The following is a 14,178-nucleotide window of genomic DNA, read 5'->3' as shown; positions in this document are numbered from 1 at the left end:
TGTGTTGTAGTACGTAGAGAGCTTTTTTGAGAATCCAATTCTCAATTTTGAACTACCTATGAATTTGGCAAACTGGTTTCCTCCCCCAAGAATGAGAACAAGAAGAGAAGAAATTCGAAACATAATCTAAAGCTGCAGGAAGATCAGAGGAAAGAGAAGAAGAAGCATAAGGACACTTACTCAACAGAAACATCTTTAGGTGAAGGAACAGAACAATGTGTCAGCAGTATCTCAGACTGGCCGTTTTTGATGCTTGTTGGGTGTTGTTTTGAAACTCAGTGACTGTCACTTCTAGCTGTGGACAGTAAAGAACTGAAGTGCTCACTACTCAGAGTGATTTGGAAATGTTAATGCCTGTATAAATGTCCTATAATTAATTTCCAATGGAGTATGTATTAAGTCTGTAAATATGTTAATGAGGCCAATTTTTCCAGCATTTATAATTTTTTTTTTTACTTGTTAGGAAGCTTTTGTTATGTATTTTCTGTTAATAGTAATTAAAACTGCAACTTATAAACACAAAATAAATATAAAATATTTATAGGAAGAAATGATTAATATGATATTCTTTAGTGAATTTGTATTAAAGTCATTAGCGGGTGTGATATGTTTCATGGGAATATTGGGAATATTCAAGTATCAATGGTAACTTTTTTGACCATTTGCATCTGTCCTAAATAACTTGAAATACGAAAATAAGATGAACTCTAAGGCATTTTGAACAAGAAAGACAGCTTTATGTGCTTGTCTAGCAGCTGCATCAGCCCTGGGTTGCCTTTTCTAGACCCTTACCTATATGAGGAAATTGAATTCCTATTTGTACAAGCCAGTGTTAGTACAGGTGAGTTTGTTTAATCAATTTTTAACTAATAATGCTACTAAGTGGCGCAGCTGGGATTCAAATCTATATCTTCTTGACTCCAAATCCTATGTTATTTCCATATTAATGCTCCCTTTTCATATCTCATAGTTTGTGATTCAAGTTTATTCAACATGGACGGAAAGAAAGGCTGGATGGCACAGAAAAGAGGCAGCACATATTCCAGAGTTAGGTGATAAGCTGTGCCTGTCTGCTCAAGTTTTTCCATGGACATGCAGAGTGCATGGTGGTGGAATGGTCAGAGAAGTCTTCATGGATGAAGTAGTCTACAAGCTAATTCTCAACGAATGAATGGGCAGGATTTGGATGCTCAGAGAGAGGAAGACATGGGATGGTGCCACCTAGGGGAGCAAGAAGACTTTAGGATCATCGGTGAAGGGAAATCATGTGAACATTTTCCTCTTATCCTCCTCCCTTTATCTTCACAGTGTGTTCATTTGTAAACATGAACTTGAAAAATTGTTCCTTGTTCTTTGGCAAAGAGTTGAGAAGCCATTTATCATAACTGGTAATAATCATCAGGTAGGGACAGGTGGAAGAGGGAAGTCGTTTGGTAACAAGAGCACTGCTGATATAACACAGGTAGTGACATCAGCTTGAGCTGGGTAAGTCACCAGAGGGTTACTTCTGATTTCTTAAATGCACCCAGTAAAGCCCCCTTGTCCTTATACCAAGATGCCATACCGCTATCAGGAAGACCCATGGAAAAGCTAATTATCTGGTTTTGAAGAGCATCTTTTTCTAGTAGAGAGATGACTCCTGAACATGCTGAAGACTCCAGAAAACAAGACAGCATGACCGTGAGAAGGCCTTGTGGTTCACAGTGTAGCATAACAGTTGCCTGAAACGTAGGTATTATTTCATCTCGTTTGCGCACATAAGCGGTAGCAGTTTTGAGAGATGTAAACCTCTGAGGCAAAACATTGCTGAAAGTTCAATGGAGTGAATCATTAACTATATATGGAGTCTTGGATATTCTCCTCCTCCCACTATTTCCAGCACTCTCCAGCCATAGAGCCTTGTCTTTGTTCTTATCCATATGTTTTCTCCTCCTGATGTTTGTTACTGTTAATCAAATGGACTCCACTGTCACCTACCCCTAAGTAGCCCGATCCGCTCCTCAGGTCTGTCAATAACTTGTGAGATAAGGTGAGAGATGGTCCTGGCCAACCTGCCAAATTCTTTCACATTCCCTGAATGGTTCTTGAGTCAGCACAGCATCTCAGACTGGGGAACAGATAAGCCAGAATCAATCAGAACACATACTGATACAATATCAACTGGCATACTCGGTGCCATAAGACAAAGGACCCTTGGCTCTTGACACATGGCACGGTCACTCTGGAAAATGCAGGAATCAATTCACTCAGACACAGAAAAGCACAGAAGTGCAAAAGGCTGCAGATAAGCCGAGCGAGGGATTCTGTCTTTCCTCTTCTCCTCCCCCTCCCCCCTGCATACCCCGCAGTTACAGCGATTAGCTTTGTGAGAAGACTGTCTTGCAATGTTCCCACACCACCAAGTGATTCTCCAACACCAGCTCAGTGTTCCACAATTTAATTCAAGTGACATTATCTACCTGGAGATAGCATCAGATTCCATTGGATAAGGGTTCCATCCAAGAGGACTTCCTCCCTTCCCCTGCTTCACACACCATTCAGAAGCCCAGATTGTTACCTATACTTCTGACTGATAAATTGGAGGTTCCCAAGGCCCCTTCCCTGGATTTGATTAACTTGCTAGGGCAGTTCACAAAATTCAGAGAAACGTTTTACGTTCGAGATCACTGTTGTATTATAAAAGGAATATAAGTCAGCAGCCGCCAGATGGAAGGGTTATGGAACTTCCATGCCGCTCTCCCAGAACTTTCATGTGTTTACCAATGAAGAAACTCCCAGAACCCCATCATTTTGGGCTTTTAAGGAGGCTTCATCACATAAGCATGTTTAATGTTTAATTAAATCATTGGCCATTGGGTCTTGATTCAACCTTCAGCTCTTCTCTGCTCCTGGGCAGTCAGGGTGGAACTGAAAGTTCCAAACCTCTAATTACATGGTTTGCTCCGCTGACAACCAGCCTCCATCCTTAGGTGCTGTCCCCAAGTCACCTCATTAACAACAAAAGATACCTTGGTCATTCTCAACACTCAGGAAATTGCATCTGGAGTTCTGTGCCACAAAAAGGGAGCTTACTAGGGACCTTGAACTAAGACATATAATTTACAAAAATATCCCCAGAGAAACACACAGGTCATACATGGATAAAGGGTAAGGATGGAGTTAAGGGGAAGGAAGGGGTGCCAATTAATTATCTGCAAGCCTCATGAAAAACTTCATCTGATGATTAAAAGGTAAGCCACAAAAGACCTTGCATTCTTTGAAATGTGACCTTTCTGAAGTTTTAATCAGGGAAGAACATGAATTACCTTTGCATTTTTCAAAGTTATTTCTGGCATAGGAAGAAGAGGTAAAATTAGGTCTTTGCAACAGTGCACAGCAGAGTTTTATAGGATGTTATTCCTCAAGCAGCTCAGCTTCCTTCCCCTCCCTCTTTCCCAAATCCTACACTTTATTGAGCATAGACTAGTAAAAAGTCATTGTCATCCCACCAATTGGCCAAGGAAAGTGAAAACCATTCTGGTCTTAAATCTTAGTCACTGTTTTGATGGCTGCTATACAGAGAGCTGACATCTCTATTGAGTTATCTGCTTTGACACTTCACTTGCTAGTTTTTGAGATGTTTTAATTATCTCAAGGATGCCATTTGAATGTATGAACAGAGCCATAAGCTCCTCAGAATCCAGAATGCTCATGTCGTTTGTTATTCCTGACAATGTGAGAGACCTGTTCTGCACTGCTGTTGAATGTCTTGCTTTTCTTAGCTCCCCTTGTGGCCATCTTTCTTCCTGATTAACCTGAGTAATTTGGTAATCTGCAAATTGGTCCTCTTGGCTACTGGCATCTTCTCCCTGATTATTAACCAATGTGTCAAATAGCCATGTCTTCCTTTACAATGTTAGAATATATTTATTTCCTGCTCTTAATCTTATGTAAAGCCAGGGCAGGACTTTTTCTCTTGCACAAGTACAGAGTTTTCTGAGAAGCTCTTGGTGGAAGACTTGGTCAGAATCACCCATATTAGGAAACTATAAACTATATCAGAAGGACAGGATTTTAGATATGGTGTCGGAGATATGGAGGCATTATGAGTTCAGACTGATGTTGTCTGAGAGCACTAATAAGGAACAGAACTCAGAGATGCCAACAAACAGTAATATGAATAAATTGTTGGCACCTGCCACATAATAATAAATGTGTGTAGACACTGATGAACATTTAGACTCTATTAGCTCATTTGATTCCCTATGAAGACATAATCTTAACTCCACACTTTAAATGAGAAAATTGAGGCTCAGAAAGCGTAACAACTAAAATATCATAAATTTGAACCCAGATTTTTAGTAGCAAACTCTGATGTTGTGAGCACGAAAGAAATGTTGGCTGAAGAATGTAAAGGGAGAAGGATTTTCCTGAGTAAATAGGTTAATTATTGAGAGTTTACCTGGTGGAAGTCTCAGGCATTTGAACTTAGGAGACAGCCCCTATCTTATAAATGGAAAGGAAAATGCAATTTTAGACTCAGGTGTTGATATTTTACATGAATGAACAGTGTCACTGAGGAAACTCTCAAGACATATTTCTTAATTTTATGGGCTGATAGTGATTAGAAGATGCCAGTAGCCAAGAGGACCAATTTGCAGACTACCAGATTACTCAAGTTAATCGGGAAAAAGGACGGCCACAAGGGGAACTAAGAAAAGCGAGACAGGCAATCAGTCGCAGCCTCCTTTTACTCTCTCATTGTTAAGGAAGCTGAAATAGAATGGGTCAGCTGGGATAACCAATATCTCCTTCAGTGCAGAAGTGCACGTTTCTCTGTGATTTTAGACCCTGATTCCATTCTGCTGTGAGAACGGCCATTCCAATACTACTTTTTGTTGTGATGGTTCAAGGTAAGTTTTTCCATTTGCAGTTCTACTATGCTCACAGACCTTCCCTCCCTGGACTTACCTACCACTATCTGAGACACCTCGTAAGTGGCTGGCAAAGGATTCACTTTTTTTCTTTAGCACCTGTTACATGCTAGGCACATACTAGACTCCTTACATACATAATTTCACTTAATCACACAAAAATCTTATCAAGTATATGTTGTTCTGAATTTTTTAGGTAAAGAAACTGATACGTAAAGGGGTTAAAGAACTTGTCAGTGGTCTTACGGGATGGAAGAGAGATTTGATCCCAGGTTTAGCTGACACTCAGTCTATAATATTATTCTTGTTTATTTAATCTAGTGTATCATTAACTTCTAGAAGGGTCTTACAAGGTTAAATATTATTACATTCCTTTTTTTTCTTTTTGCCTCTCTGTCTCTCTTTTCTTTTGTCTCCTTCCCTTCTCCCTTATCGCCCTCTTCTTTTTCTTTTTATTTTTTTTGTTAAGTGAAAAGATGAAAGACTGAGTACTTTTGACAGAAGCATTTTGGATCCCTTTACTTCTTTATTATATTTTCAGGCATCCTTTCAAATGAATATGTATTAAAATAGCAACTTGCACAAATGTCAGCTGATGTCATCTCTCTGCTATAACTTTTCCAAGGAAGATTAAATTTGATGAGTTTTTGCTCCAGTGGTTTGGACTGAGGATTAGGGTGCCAAAGCAAGAGATTTTGCCCAGTCCTCAAAGTGGTCTTTGTCTCAGGCATAGGGCTGGGAGCTTGACTTTGAGACATACTGTCTGTTATTTAATTGGTGACTACAAGAGCTATAGGGGACTCTTAGAGATCTTTTTTTTATGGAAAAAAGAAGTAGAGACTCAGAAAGATGAAGTCAGTTCCTTTGTTTCTAAAATGGGGACATTAATAACACCTACCTAGTAAGTGGTGTACTAAAAAGTTAATATTTGTAAAGTATTTAGAATTGTTCTCAGCACATGATAAGCATCATAGAATATTTGAAAAATAAATTTAATTATTCATCTAAGGGCAGAGAGTTAGAAAGGCACTATGGCTCTCTGAATACGCATATCTGGGTTCCAATTCACTTGCATGACTTTGAACAAATCATCTAACCTTGGGAAGGGCAGTTTGCTCAGTCTTGGAAATAGGTGTGATGTCTTTGACTTCATAGCATTATCGTGAGGACTTAATGAAAAAGCACTGGTCAAGTATATGGCCAGTGATAGGAACCACTGCATGTGCAAGCTAGCATCACACCTGACATCAGAAGCAGTGGTCCTGCTCTCCTGACAAACTCAATGCCTTTATAAATCTTGAAATGTTTACACGAGTGCCAAAATAGAGATTTCATATCTATAATCTGTTTCCTCTAGGGCTTGAGGGTGGAATGTCTAATGTAGCTTAAGTCAACTTGAGAAAACATGTATAACTTGAAAAAGAAATAAATACATTCCACTTTTCTTCCTGTTGACATCATCATCAGTTAGAGCATTGTCATTGGCTGAGCTTCACTCGTAGTCTCTAAAAACCATAAGGGTAGGTAGGTTGAAGTCTCTGTTTTTAGTTGAAAGAAGATATTCTAAGCATAGTATTTCATTATCTCCCCCTGGTTTGATTCTTTGCTTTACCTTGCTAGGACCTGGAGTCACTCAGAAGATCTCAACTCTGATTCTAACTCAGCCATAAGTATAATAGTTCAATGACCTTGGGCTAAATACTTGCAATTTCCCTTGACATTTAGTAGCCTCTATTTCCTTCATTCATCATTTAAAAAAATATGTTATCTTTACTAACTTTTAATCTTAGAACAGTTTTAGATTTACAGGAAATTACGAAGATAGTACAGATAGTACCCACATACCCCTCACCCAGTTTCCTCAATTATTAACATTTTCTATTAATGTAGCATATTTGTTATAAGTAATGAATGAATTACCTGAAGTTCACACTTGATTCAGATTTTTAAAGTTTTTATCCAATGTATTTTTTTGTTGTTGTTCTAGTATCCCATCCAGGACATCATGTTACACTTACTTAGTCATTATGTCTTCTTAGGCTCCTTTAGGCTGTGACAGTTTTTCAGACTTTCCTTGATTTTGATGACCTGGGCAGTTTTGAGGACTACAAGTCAGAAATTTTGTATAATGTTCCTCAACTGGGATTGTCTCATGTTTTTCTCATGATCAGATTGGGGTAATGGGTTTCTGGGAGGAAGACCACAGAAGTAGCAAAATGCTATTTTTGTCACATCATATGAAGAGCATGTGCTGTAAACATGATTTATCAATATAGATGCTAACTTCACTTATTTGGCATAGGGATTGCTTGTCAATTTTCTTCACTGTGAACTCTTTTTAATCTGTTTTCCAAATGTACCTTTTGGAAGGAATCACTGTGTACAGCCCACACTTAAAGAGTGAAGAATTATGCTTCACCTCCTTGAAGGCAGAATTTTGTCTTTTACTGCTCACCAATATGAACTCTGACCTGGTCAGGCAACCCCATTGCCCATTACATGTGACTTTTTGTTCAAATCCTACTCTTTTCCCTAGATCTTCTTTAATTTTCCCTATTTCATCCAGCCTTTCTTAATCTCCTTCTCAATCTTCCCATCTTTGAACTCCTTTAAAGGTTTGTACCCCTACACAGCACTTGAATTAGCATCACTTTGTAGATTTTTTAATAAATAAGGCCTCTATGTTTGTTGATTTAATATCTCCTTTGATTACAGATAGGATGTAAAACATTTTCCTTGAATACATGGAACTTAATAAGATAAAACACAATAAAACAGAAGCCTAAGTGGATAAGAACAGTGCAAGAAAGAAAGAATTATGGTAGCAAAATAAGATGAAGCTGGAGGTGAGGTTATTGCATAATGCAGCGATAGAAATTCTCTACTTTTTTTTTTTTTTTTTTTGGAACTTCTGGTACATCGGTATAAAAATTTTACAGTTTTCAAAGTACCTTGTCATACCTTATTCTGTTGTTTAAAGAGAATAATTGTACCATAATGTCAATGTTTTCATTTTTCCCCCAGGGTAGAAAATCTGGATTCAAAGAGTACTCAAGGTAGTAAATAACAGAAAAGAGAATCTCAATGGATGAAAGTTCAGGGTCATTCCATGTATACTTCATTTCCCAGTAGGGTCAGAAAGGCTCTGTGAGAAAGGGGCCATGTTTTGTAGTTGTTTGGTTTTACCACATTCTGCTAATTTGGTATTAGGCACCTGTTATGGCCAGACATATGCACATTGACTTGAAGACCATCTCATTTTGCACTGGAGTCTGTAAACAGTATGGTAAGGTGGGTTAATGAGAATTTAATGTAGCAGAATAGAAAGACTCAAACTTGTGTTTTGTTTTTGTTGCTCTGAGGAAATAGTTGTTCATCCTTAGGATAGAAGACTAACTCATGCATTTTTAGACTTATTTTATTTCCATAAAAGATAATGCTATTTGATAATTCTTGGACCTAAAATATTTTAGGCATATTTGTTCACCATTATATTTCCTTGTTAAGGAGAGAATGTGGAGAGAGACTAGTGGATAGTAGTCCACGGGTTGAACATAAGGGTGACTCTACTTGGCTAGTTAGGAGGAGATTAACAGAGCTTCCATGAGATTAAGAAGAATAATTGGGCTTCTAGGTACCTTGAGTTAGTTAGAATTGCTCCCAGGAGCACAGCGGAAATGTCAGGGTCTTAGAAAGATAGGAGTTTAGAACCACAGCCTGGGAGCCATAGTATCTATGGGAAGGACTGGTGATTTTGTGGCTGGTGCAAATGAGAAGAATCAGTGCTATGTGACAGACTGAGTAATGGTGATGACTGTGAGTGGCCAGAAGTAAAGGTCCCTTCTGAATTTTTGAATAATCCCGAGAGCTTCTAGCATGTCTCAAGGTTGTACAAATGACTGATCAGCATAGATAAGGGAGAGTTTGAAAGGACATCATTTGATCTGCAAATACAGAGAAATAGGATCTTCCTTCACCTTAGGTGTCAAGGAGCAATCCATACTTGTTACACCAGCTAAGTGCTAAATATGCCGAGTTCCACCTGTTGTTAAGAAATGTGTTTTTTTTTTTTTCCCCTGAGTAGGCAACATGGAATTGTCTTTCATACCTACCTGTCCCTTATAACAAGAAAAGTTGTTAAAGCTTTGGAATTATGAGCTCCATTCTTGATGTACTGAATCAGAATACTGGTGCTAGAATGGGACACATATATTTGTATATTTTCTTTCCTGTCAGCTCTGCTCTGAACAGTAGATTGCTAGTTAAGAATTTCTGATCAGGTGATAAAATATGGGCTCTGGATTCAGACAAACCAGTGTTTTAATTGATGCTAAACCACGAATTCTGGACAAGTTACCTAAATTTTTTTAACTCCAGAATCTTTTTTTTTTGTACAATGGGGATAAAAATATCTACCTTTTATGTATGTGGAGAGATTAAGTGGGATACCATATTTAGAGTTTTTACTTCAGTGCTTAGCATGTAGTAGACATTCAGTAAATATTAATCTATCTCTTGTTCATTTAATTTTTCTACTTGACTTCAGGATATCATTCCATTTAGGTAGCTAACTGTTCTTGGAATTTCTGAGTTAGTCCATGTCTTTGGTGTCTTATCTAAACATTCTCCTTTGTCATCAGCCTGACCATGGCTTCATGTGAAATTGTTCTTAATACTGACTGGCAGGTAAGAACACTAAGAATGACAGGTTGAAATGACTATGACCTAATCTTTGCTCCACGAGAAGCCATTGGAGAGGGCATGGCTGAAGGTGATCACAAGATGGCTTTTTTCCTGAGCTTGAACATTTGCTGGCAACTTCATATGAAAAAGCCTCTCTTGTGTTTTCCAGAAATGATCCTGTGGATAGATTATGCCATTCATCAAGTTTAGTCAGAAAGGAAATATTTATTTTGATTGTGTTAACAGTTGGTTTAATGATTACAGATGGGTTGGTTCAGTGCTCAAGGATATATGGGCTGGTGGCTTTTCTAAAATGGAAATAATTTGGAGATAAAGTTAGAAGACCTGGGCTCAAGTCCTTCTTCCTTCCCACCCTTCGTTCTTTTAACTATATGAATATGGATTATTAAAATTACTGCCCTTAGCCTCACATTGTCTTTTTATAAAATGAAAATGGCAACCTCTGCCTAAACTGTCTTTCAAGGATTTTTATGAAAATTACATGAGATAATGTCTCATTTTATAAATGATGAATTTCTTTGTAAGAATAAACACACTGTTTATTTTCATGTCTATGTCTCAGATGACTCAGGAATGAGGGTACATAAGGAAATAAATATTTCTCCATTTATTGATTGCCCATTCATGCAATCATTTATCATTAAGCAAATATTAACTGAAAAACTAAAATAGAGCATAGGATCTACTAAACCCTTACATTCATATTATTTCATTTAATTTTTACATAATCCCTGAAAGGTACTTATTATCATCTTCACTGAGAAATTTGACATCCAAAAAAATGAGTAATTAGACCAAGGTCACACAGCTGGTGCCAAAGTTGAGCTGCTAGCCTTGGTCTGTCTGACCATAAATGAGGCCAGGAAGTACACAAAGTTGAAGAGAAGTGATTTTTAAAAAGGTTTTAAAACTGTAAAGTGTTTCCGGTATCTCAGCAAGATCCAGAATTGAATAATAAAAACATTGTTCCTCTCATCACCTGTGCAAATTTTCCTCTGGTAAAATTAGACATTTCTTAACCCTTGCCCTAAACCGGCGAAGTCACGCAGACCTAGTTTAAACCTGTGTTTGACAAGATGATAATTTAGAGTCTTCTGTCAGTTACAGCCCACCCACCAGTCACCAAGCAGAACAAGATATGGGATGATCTGGTGAAGAAGGTGACAAAGACACCTGTGAGACTAGGGCGACTGCTAATGATTCCATCAGTTTCTAGCATTTCCAGAATGGCAGGGGAAGAAGCAGGATGCATCACGGGATAATTGTAGCTTCAAAACAAATTGTCACCCTGAGGTCCTTAGGATGGTGAAATCATACTGTCAATTCGAAATGAAGACTTAGCTCCCAACCACGACCGGTGTAACTGCACAGCCCCGGCTGCTCTTTCTATTCTCTTCTTCCTTTGGTTCTCTCTGGTCTTGTGGCAGGACGTGGTGGGAGGAGGTTCTCAGCTGAACTCATGTCAATGTAGGCCTTGAGTCAAAAGGTCTTCATAGACCCTGCCCTGGATTTCTACTCTCACTACTGCCCTTGGGTCATTATTCTATCAGAGGTGCTTCTCTTCTTCTAAGCTCTTGACTTCAGCATCCTTTGGGCTTTGGACCATGACAACTGTTACAGCCTCAATATGTGAGAGCCACGTGGTTTCTGCTTCCAAGGTTCTGCCTTTTCTTCATCATCAGTGAATGGATTTCTGGATAAATCTACTCATCCAAGACCTAATTTGCTTTGGTACCTAAGAGAGCCAAGCTGGCTTCTTTAGAATTATCATGTTATGAAGGGAAAGAAGGTGAAGCAATGAGTTCCATAATTTATTTTTATCCAATAGTTTGCATTTGTACCTGGCGAGAAGGATTCCGTGGCATTTCTACTTGAGTCCTAAGATTTTATCACCCATTGGTTTACATTTAGCTTTTTTATTTTTAAACCAGCCACAGAGCCTTGCTTGTGATTGGTTTAAGAAACATTCTTCATACTGCAACCACAAACATTATTTCCCATTCCAACTCTTAAGCTCCAAATAGGGAATTTTGTTCCTAATGTGTCAAGTCTGCTTTTTTTCTTTCTCTTTAAATTTTATATGGTGACTATAAATAACACTAAGGAGTCTAGACCTTGAAAATATACCAAGTTTTGCTGTTTTATTTAGGAGATTACATTCAGGGTCATGAGTAAGATAAGTATTTTCTGAACTGCCAATAATTGGGGCAGAAAATAAGGTAGATCTTGGGACTAGAATGTAACCTTTATGAAGGCAGGGATTATTTTTTGTTCATCCTTGAATGCCCGGTGTCTAGAATAATGCCTGGCTAATCCAAGGTGCTCAGTGAAAATCTTTTGAATGAATACTGAATGAATGATGAACTAATAAAGGGAAGAGGGAAAGTAATTATTGACTTAGATATCAAAGAGAGAAGTAGGGGAAGTGGAAATCAGTTCTGGAGGTTGCTGAGAGATGGACAGGGGCATATGAATTGCCTTTGACCTTGTGGAGACAGGCAAGGATGAAAACCACCATTTCCAGCTGAGTCTAGTGGCAGAAAAAATAACAGCAACACCCAAATGTAGTGGCACTCTGAATTCTTATGGTCAAATCTTTATTTATTCTTGCCTTGCTAGGAAATGGTAAGAAGAAATAAGACTGACCTTCTGGAGTGGAATTAAGTAGTGTTACACCTGACTTCCTATCTTAGAGATCTAGTTCTGGGTACAGTGTGTGGTTGATGGTAGAATTCTTCCTAATTGTGCCAACTGGTCCTATGGATGAGTCTCACAAAAATACCCATGAGTATGTGTGGATGTTGGTCGTTAGAACTTGAGCTATGGCATTGAACTCAAGGCCACTCATCTCATGTGACCATACAAGGTTACAGCATCAAGAGAAAACAGCTTACTCCCTGAAGCAGAATACCTTTTTCTTGAACCAATAACAGTACGTGTGTCTAAGCCACATCTGCAGACAGGAACTTTCAACTGTTAGAGATGCTGTAGACTCGTGACAGTAACAAGAGCTAAGAAGAGTTTCCGTACAGACGCCGGGGAGCAAACACTATGGAGAACACCGGTGGCAGCCGAAAGAAAGGCCTGAAACGCAAAGGCGCTACCCAAGAACCTCAAGAGGCGGCAGTCGTTGAGGATGGGGCGACGGAAGGTGGGGTCCCACCCCCAAAAGCGTCTGCCTTTCCTCCAGGCTTCAGCATTTCTGAGATCAAGAACAAACAGCGGCGACACTTAATGTTCACGCGGTGGAAACAGCAGCAGCGAAAGGAAAAGTTGGCAGCTAAGAAAAAACATAAAAAGGAGAGAGAGGCTCTTGGTGATGAGGCTCCACCAAAACCTATACCCAAGACCATTGACAACCAGCGAGTATATGATGAAACCACAGTAGACCCCACTGATGAAGAGGTTGCTTGTGATGAAGCTACAGATGAATTTGCTTCTTACTTCAACAGACAGACTTCTCCCAAGATGCTCATTACAACATCAGATAGACCTCACGGGAGAACAGTACGACTCTGTGAACAGCTCTCCACAGTTATACCAAACTCCCATGTTTATTACAGAAGAGGACTGGCTCTGAAAAAAATTATTCCACAGTGCATCTCAAGAGATTTCACGGATCTGATAATTATTAATGAAGATCGTAAAACACCAAATGGATTAATTCTGTGTCACTTGCCAACTGGACCAACTGCTCATTTTAAAGAGAGCAGTGTTCGTCTGCGTAAAGAAATTAAGAGAAGAGGCAAGGACCCCACAGAACACTTACCGGAAAGAATTCTGAATAATTTTACAACACGCCTGGGTCATTCTATTGGACGGATGTTTGTATTTCTCTTTCCCCATAATCCTCAGTTTATTGGACGGCAGGTTGCCACATTCCACAATCAGCAGGATTATATCTTCTTCAGATTTCATAGATACATATTCAAGAGTGAAAAGAAAGTGGGAATTCAGGAACTAGGACCATGTTTTACCTTAAAATTAAGATCTCTTCAGAAAGGAACTTTTGATTCTAAATACAGAGAATATGAATGGGTCCATAAGCCCCGGGAAATGGATACAAGTAGAAGAAAATTCCATTTATAAAGTACTAAAGGAATTGTATTGGATTGTGCTGAGCAGGTCTATCTCTAATTTATGAGAGAAGATGCTTCAAAAAGGTATTTACAGAAGACATCTTTCGTGTCTGGACAAACTACCTAGTGCCATGAATTACCACTCACTCTCTCTGTAAGAAGTACAAATAAAAGTCATTTTGGTAAGAGTTAAAAAAAACAAACAAACAAGAGCTAAGAAGAAAAGGTGTCCTGGTACACTAGACAGCTTGTACATCCTCTTTCCCCAACATTATTAGGATTCTTTGGACAAATAAAAAACAAACAACAAACAAACAAAAACCAATCCTGGAGTTCTTGGAGTGATCATGGAAAGAATATGATCTGGGGAATAGCATTTCTGAGAGCTTCCCAGATGGTTTGAATTATAGCCAGGGCTATAAAGCATTGTTTGGATAAGTCCTTCATAAATTATAAAAGGTTAGAAAGGATATCCTTGGAGG

The 14,178-nt window shown here is 38.7% G+C and overlaps 1 protein-coding gene and 1 pseudogene across 5 annotated transcripts in view; one reads left to right on the top strand and one right to left on the bottom strand.

The window, feature by feature from the left end:
- The window catches only part of LOC150003990 (uncharacterized), a 131,866-nt gene that overhangs the window by 95,151 nt on the left and 22,537 nt on the right, over positions 1-14,178 (bottom strand). Inside the window, exon 1 of one of the 5 annotated variants that reach the window (XM_090282731.1) lies at positions 1,978-2,088. The exons of the other annotated variants lie outside the window; for them this stretch is intronic. The gene's annotated coding sequence lies outside the window, so the exon portion shown is untranslated. Of the gene's footprint in view, positions 1-1,977; positions 2,089-14,178 lie in introns of those variants that run through there. 5 annotated transcript variants of the gene reach the window in all.
- LOC150003991 (ribosome production factor 1 pseudogene) lies at positions 12,650-13,842 on the top strand (annotated as a pseudogene).

This window comes from Furipterus horrens, unplaced genomic scaffold, assembly GCF_987537825.1.
Source record: "Furipterus horrens unplaced genomic scaffold, mFurHor1.1.pri manual_scaffold_7, whole genome shotgun sequence".
Lineage (NCBI taxonomy): Eukaryota > Metazoa > Chordata > Mammalia > Chiroptera > Furipteridae > Furipterus > Furipterus horrens.
This window is presented reverse-complemented; position numbering and strand designations above follow the sequence as displayed.